The sequence below is a fragment of the Leucoraja erinacea genome, unplaced genomic scaffold, assembly GCF_028641065.1.
Source record: "Leucoraja erinacea ecotype New England unplaced genomic scaffold, Leri_hhj_1 Leri_321S, whole genome shotgun sequence".
Classification (NCBI taxonomy): Eukaryota; Metazoa; Chordata; class Chondrichthyes; order Rajiformes; family Rajidae; genus Leucoraja; species Leucoraja erinaceus.
In genome coordinates this window covers 72,027-78,026 of record NW_026576222.1, presented here as the reverse complement: position 1 = coordinate 78,026, position 6,000 = coordinate 72,027, and the positions used below count along the sequence as shown (strand labels likewise).

The 6,000-nt window shown below is 50.8% G+C and overlaps 1 protein-coding gene across 1 annotated transcript in view; it reads left to right on the top strand.

Annotated features, from left to right (window-relative positions):
• Positions 1–934: 934 nt before the first annotated feature.
• The window catches only part of LOC129693513 (uncharacterized), a gene marked incomplete at its 3' end in the record, with an annotated part of 77,052 nt that continues 71,986 nt past the window's right edge, over positions 935–6,000 (top strand). Inside the window, exon 1 of the mRNA XM_055630325.1 lies at positions 935–1,168. The remainder of the gene's footprint in view (positions 1,169–6,000) is intronic.

Here is a 6,000-nt window from a genome sequence, read left to right as displayed (position 1 = left end):
TCCGCGCTGGCTGTGGGCCTGGGGACACTGGTGACGTCGGTCACAGCCAGTGCAGAGAGGAAGCGGCAACCCCAGATCAACTCACGCTGGGCCAACCGAAATCCACAACTCCCCGACAGGACCTGGATAGGCCCTGGGATACATACAAGGCGCTGCAGCAACTTGGCCTCCTCCCTGCACGGGCTCCGAGCCCAGCCCAACACCTCTGTCCACCCTCGGACAGGGACTAGAGGATGGGGATGGCCCACAGCAACTTAAAAGACCAAGGCCCGACACCGACCACGGACAAGCACGATCTCGCTCACTCACCAATAAAATGACAAAATAATTGTAACTAAGGAACAATAAATACAACTATTTCATAGTTTGAAAGCAATATTTTCTTACCTAGAAGAATCAAAGATGGAAAAATCTGAAGAAATGAAGGTTCACTGCTTTCCAGAGCTGTAGATACACAATGATCTTTGACCGGGGCATGCGCAGTCGGAATACCGATCTCGCTTATTCTGAAGAAGGGGCTGGACCGGGGACGTCACCCATTCCTTCTGTCCAGAGATGCCAATCAATGGCGGGGGGCGGTCCTCTGGGGGCGCTGGAGGGGGCGGGACGTCTCGCTTGGCGATGCAACCCTCCAGCAACGCTTCCATTGGTCACAGGGAATGCCGATCGGCGGGCGAATACCCAATGGCGGAGGCTGATCCTCCCATGACGTCCGGTAGGGGGGGCGGGTTCTCTTTCCCATTGGTTGTGGTTAATGTCAGTCAGGGATGGTAATCATTGGGCGGGGCTTGACCCACCGATGACGTTCGAGAAGGGGCGGGACATAGCGGGCCTGTTCTTTCCTATTGGTTATGGAGAATGTCAGTCTGCGGCACCATCCAATGGCGGAGGAAGACGTGATGACGTGATGACGTGCGCCGTCGCCAGCAGCCGCTCCCCGACTTGGACGGCAGCAAAGATGGACGACAGTGTCTTGTGAAGAGTCCACCTGGTAATATACTGGAAGGTGGACAATATTTACATTTACAAGCCAATTAACCTACAAACCTTGCAGTTTGTAGTGTGGTAGAGTTTGTAGAATGGTAGAGTTTGTCTTTGCAGTGTGGGAGGAAACCGAAGATCTCGGAGAAAACCTAAAACCTAATCGAGGTTTACTAGTGTCTGTGTGGTGAGTTCACGTTCAAGGTCAAGTTCAAGTGAGTTTATTGTCATGTGGCCCTGGTAGGACAATGAAATTCTTGCTTTGCTTCAGCACACAGAACATAGTAGGCATTTACTACAAAACAGATCAGCGTGTCCATATTCCAGTGTGAGGAACGGAGTTTCTCGATTATGGTGCGGACATGGGGAGAAGGTTCAGGAGGTTGGAGGGGATGAAGGTTCAGGCGGGTGGGGAGAAGGTTCAGGAGGGTGGGGGGATTTAGGCGGTTCAGGAGGTTGGAGGGGATGAATGTTCAGGCGGGTGGGGAGAAGGTTCAGGAGGGTTGGGGGATTTAGGCGGTTCATGAGGGTGGTGGGGATGAAGGTTCAGGCGGGTGGAGGGAGATTTAGGAGGGCGTTATGAGGATTCAGGATGTTGAGAGGGGTGGAAGTTTGCAACCTCATCATGCTCCGCCCTGTTTTGACTGATGCAATCAACTCGACGTGCACAAACGGAAGATCAAATAGAGCAAGTTGCCCAACAACTTTAGGCTGTGCACGCCACATGAAAAAAGAAGAAGGATGTTGAGGAGGATCAGCGGGGGTGGAGATGGTGCAGGGGGGGTGGAGTGGTGAGAGGGATTGGGAGGTGGGGAAGGGTGGTGAGAGGGTGCAGGAGAGTGGGAAGAAGGTTCACGGGGGGTGGTGAGTGGGTTCAGGGGATGGGGAGAGGGTTCAGGGGGGTGCTGAGTGGATTCAGGGATGGGGAATGATGGGTGATGAAGGCTCTGGAGGGTGGAGTTGGTGAGGGGAGGGTGCTGAAGGGATTGTGTGTGGAGAGGAATTTCAGGAGGGTGGGGTGAGGGTTATGGCGGGTGGGGCGAGGGTTCAGGAGGGTTCAAGGGGTGTGATGGTAGGGGGGATAGGAAGAGGGTTCACGGGGTGTGGGGAGGATGATGAGAGGGATCAGAAGGTACTAGGATGGTTCAGGATGTGGGGAGAGGGTGCTGACAAGGTGCTAATAAGGTGATGAGAGGGCTCAGGGTGGGGAGGGTTCAGGATGATAAGGAAGGAGCTGAGAGGGTACAGGTTGGTTCGGGTGCTGAGAATTTGGGGTGTGGGGTGGGTTCAGGGGGTTGGGAATGCTGGGCAGGGATGCTGAGAGGATTCAGGTTGTGGGGATGCTGAGAGGGTTCAGGAGCGGGTGGGTGGTGAGGATTCATGAGAGTGGTGAGAGGTTTCAGGAGGGAGGGGGAGTGCTTAGAGGGTTCAGGCGTGGTGGGGAGGGGAATGAGAGGGTTCAGCCGTGGTGGGGAGGGGAATGAGAGGGTTCAGGAGTGTTGGGAGGGTTCAGGAGGGTATTATCCAGAAGATAATAAAGCAGGAATGCCGTGTTGCGTGAATGCCGGTAGGTTGTGGTGGGAAGTCAGCTGTGCGGGCCACTAATGAGACAGCCTGGGTTACAAGAGTAAAGATGTTTTTCTACAATTATCATGGGTTTTTTGTGTGGCTGCGCCTTGTGTACTGGGTAAACTGGTCTCCTGACTTCAATAAAGACAGCGTGCATAAACTTCTTCGGAATGGTGTTGCAAGTCTGTCGTGTGTGAAGAGGTTGAGTGTGCTCAGATGCTATGATGCGTGGGAGGGGGTGCTAATCCCCCATTATGACAACGTTATTAGTCAGCTGCATTCAATCCCCAGGCATATTTGTTCTTCTAATTCCCGTAGACTAATCGGGGGGCTTGTTGGACACTCCCCACATGGTTATTCCGTATTTACTTCAATGTCATTTTCACTGAGTACTTACATACACAGAGAAAACGAAAAAATGTTTCTCAATCAGTTCCTGTCAGTGCAGTTAATAAAAACAGAATAAATACATACAACTTTAAAATTAACTTATCTAAAATAGACTTTAAAATTGCACTAAAAACAGAAATTTAGACTGGACAGTGGCTTTGCTTTGACAAGTGTCTAGCTGTCCAAGTATGGGCGAGGTTAGGTGTGTTGGTGTATGATGTATGGGGAGGGGACACAGTCCGTTAACCAGTTTTATTGCCTGCAGGAAGAAGCTTTGCAGCATCCTGCTAGTTCTGCGATTGGGAAAGGGGGAGATGCAGCGAGACCTGGGTGTCATGGTACACCAGTCACTGAAGGTAGGCATGCAGGTGCAGCAGGCAGTAAAGAAAGCGAATGGTATGTTAGCTTTCATTGCAAAAGGATTTGAGTATAGGAGCAGGGAGGTTCTACTGCAGTTGTACAGGGTCTTAGTGAGACCACACCTGGAGTATTGCGTACAGTTTTGGTCTCCAAATCTGAGGAAGGACATTATTGCCATAGAGGGAGTGCAGAGACGGTTCACCAGACTGTTCACCAGACTGATTCCTGGGATGTCAGGACTGTGTTATGAAGAAAGACTGGATAGACTTGGTTTATACTCTCTAGAATTTAGGAGATTGAGAGGGGATCTTATAGAAACTTACAAAATTCTTAAGGGGTTGGACAGGCTAGATGCAGGGAGATTGTTCCCGATGTTAGGGAGGTCCAGGACAAGGGGTCACAGCTTAAGGATAAGGGGAAAATCCTTTAAAACCGAGATGAGAAGAACTTTTTTTCACACAGAGAGTGGTGAATCTCTGGAACTCTCTGCCACAGAGGGTAGTTGAGGCCAGTTCATTTGGCTATATTTAAGAGGGAGTTAGATGTGGCCCTTGTGGCCAAAGATCTTATAGCGAAGCAAGATGGATTACTCTCACGCAAACGTGAGGTACGCTCATGGGCGGATTCATGGGTGATTATAGGACACATTTTAGCAACCTGACTCCGCCATCTTGTTCCGCTTTCTTGCTCCCGCCTTCTTGCTTCCGGCCAAAGATTGGATCCGCAGCGGGGAGAAGGAGTGCGGGGCCCGGGGCAGCGGGGAGAGAGAGTCCGGGGCATCGGGGAGAGAGAGTGCGGGGCCCGGGGCAGCGGGGAGAGAGAGTGCGGGGCCCGGGGCAGCGGGGAGAGAGAGTCCGGGGCAGCGGGGAGAGGGAGTGCGGGGCCCGGGGCAGCGGGGAGAGAGAGTGCGGGGCCCGGGGCAGCGGGGAGAGAGGGCGGGGTCCGGGGCAGCGGGGAGAAGGAGTGCGGGGTCCGGGGCAGCGGGGAGAGAGAGTGCGGGGCAGCGGGGAGAGAGAGTGCGGGGTCTGGGGCAGCGGGGAGAAGGAGTGCGGGGCCCGGGGCAGCGGGGAGAGAGAGTGCGGGGCCCAGGGCAGCGGGGAGAAGGAGTGCGGGGCAGCGGGAGAAGGAGTGTGGGGTCCGGGGCAGTGAGGAGAAGGAGTGCGGGGCGAGCGGGGAGAGAGAGTGCGGGGCCCGGGGCAGCGGGGAGAGGGTGTGTGGGGTCCGGGACAGCGGAGAGAGAGAGTGCGGGGCCCGGGGCAGCGGGGAGAGAGAGTGCGGGGCCCAGCGGGGAGAGAGAGAGAGTTTATGTTTATTATTTAATGTCCCTTGTCTAGTCTGAAATAAAGTTCATATTGGATTAGAAGAAATATAATTGTGTGTGTTATATACATTTATATAATTTTCATGTATGTGTGTTTATAAACATTTTGTTCTTTAACAAGAATCAACAGAATTATGAACTAACAGAATTATGAATCTAACCCTATAATCACGCACAAAAAGTCCCCCCCTGTCAATCACCCTGCGAGTCGGGTTGGTTCCGGTTACTACAAAATCAACTCAAACACTGTTTGTGAGCCATTTAAAAAGAAATGATTTAAAAAACATTAAAAAAGACAATTACCAGAATCAAATTTTATTCTTGACAAGAAGTTTGAACTGACAGATTTATGAATCTGACCCACACAAACTGTTGCCCCGCAACATTGATTACAGTGCGAGTCGGGTCGGGTCAGCTAGGCTCAGGTTGCTAAAATGGGCGTGGAAAATGCCCATGATCCCCTCCATAGCGTACTACACGTCAGTCCATTGCATTTAGCAGGAGTAGCCTATCTTGCTCTGCTATAAGATCTTTGCTAAACGTAACCCCCGGCATCCATACTAAATTAATTTCTGTCAATCTCCGCCTTAAAAATATCCATTGGCCTGGCCTCCACAGCCATCTGTGGCAATGAATTCCATAGAATCGCCACCCTCTGACTAAAAACATTCCTCCTCGTCTCCTTTCTAAAGGTATGTACTTTTATAAAGGTTATGGACTCTGGTCCTGGACTCCCCCACTAGTGGAAACATCTTCTCCACATTCACTCTATCCAGGCCTTTCACTATAATTTTGCAGCTTTGGCTTGCATTAGAAGTGAATTCAGTGCATGATCGAAACGGTGATAGATTCACGGAAGGGAGACCATAATAAAATATATTAGAAAGAGGATCCCGGATCACTTGAACTATATCCACGCTGATATAATCTCTTTCGCTGGGAGAGGCATCTGAACTGACTCAGGGTATGGAGTGTCCCATCTCCAGGTAGTCTTTATATAATGTTCTGCATTAAGATGGCGAGCGACACGGTTAATTCAGAGAATAGGGTCATGAAAGGAAACTGACGGTATGCGATGGGAATTGGCTAGGATAGGCTTGCAAATGGTACTTAAAGATTAAATGGCAAAGATTTAAAGATCGTATAGATGAACTACAAAAAATTGTTCTTCACTGTGGAAAAAAATAAAACGGGGAGGGTGGCTAATGAGGGGAATTAAGGATAGTGTTAAATCCAAGGAAGAGGCATATAAATTGGACAGAGGAAGCAGCATACTGTGAGAAATTTAGAATTTAACAGAGGAGGACAAAGGAACTCAACATGTACAAGCTACACTAGTTCCAGCTGCCTGCGCTTGGTCCATATCCTTCCAAACCTGT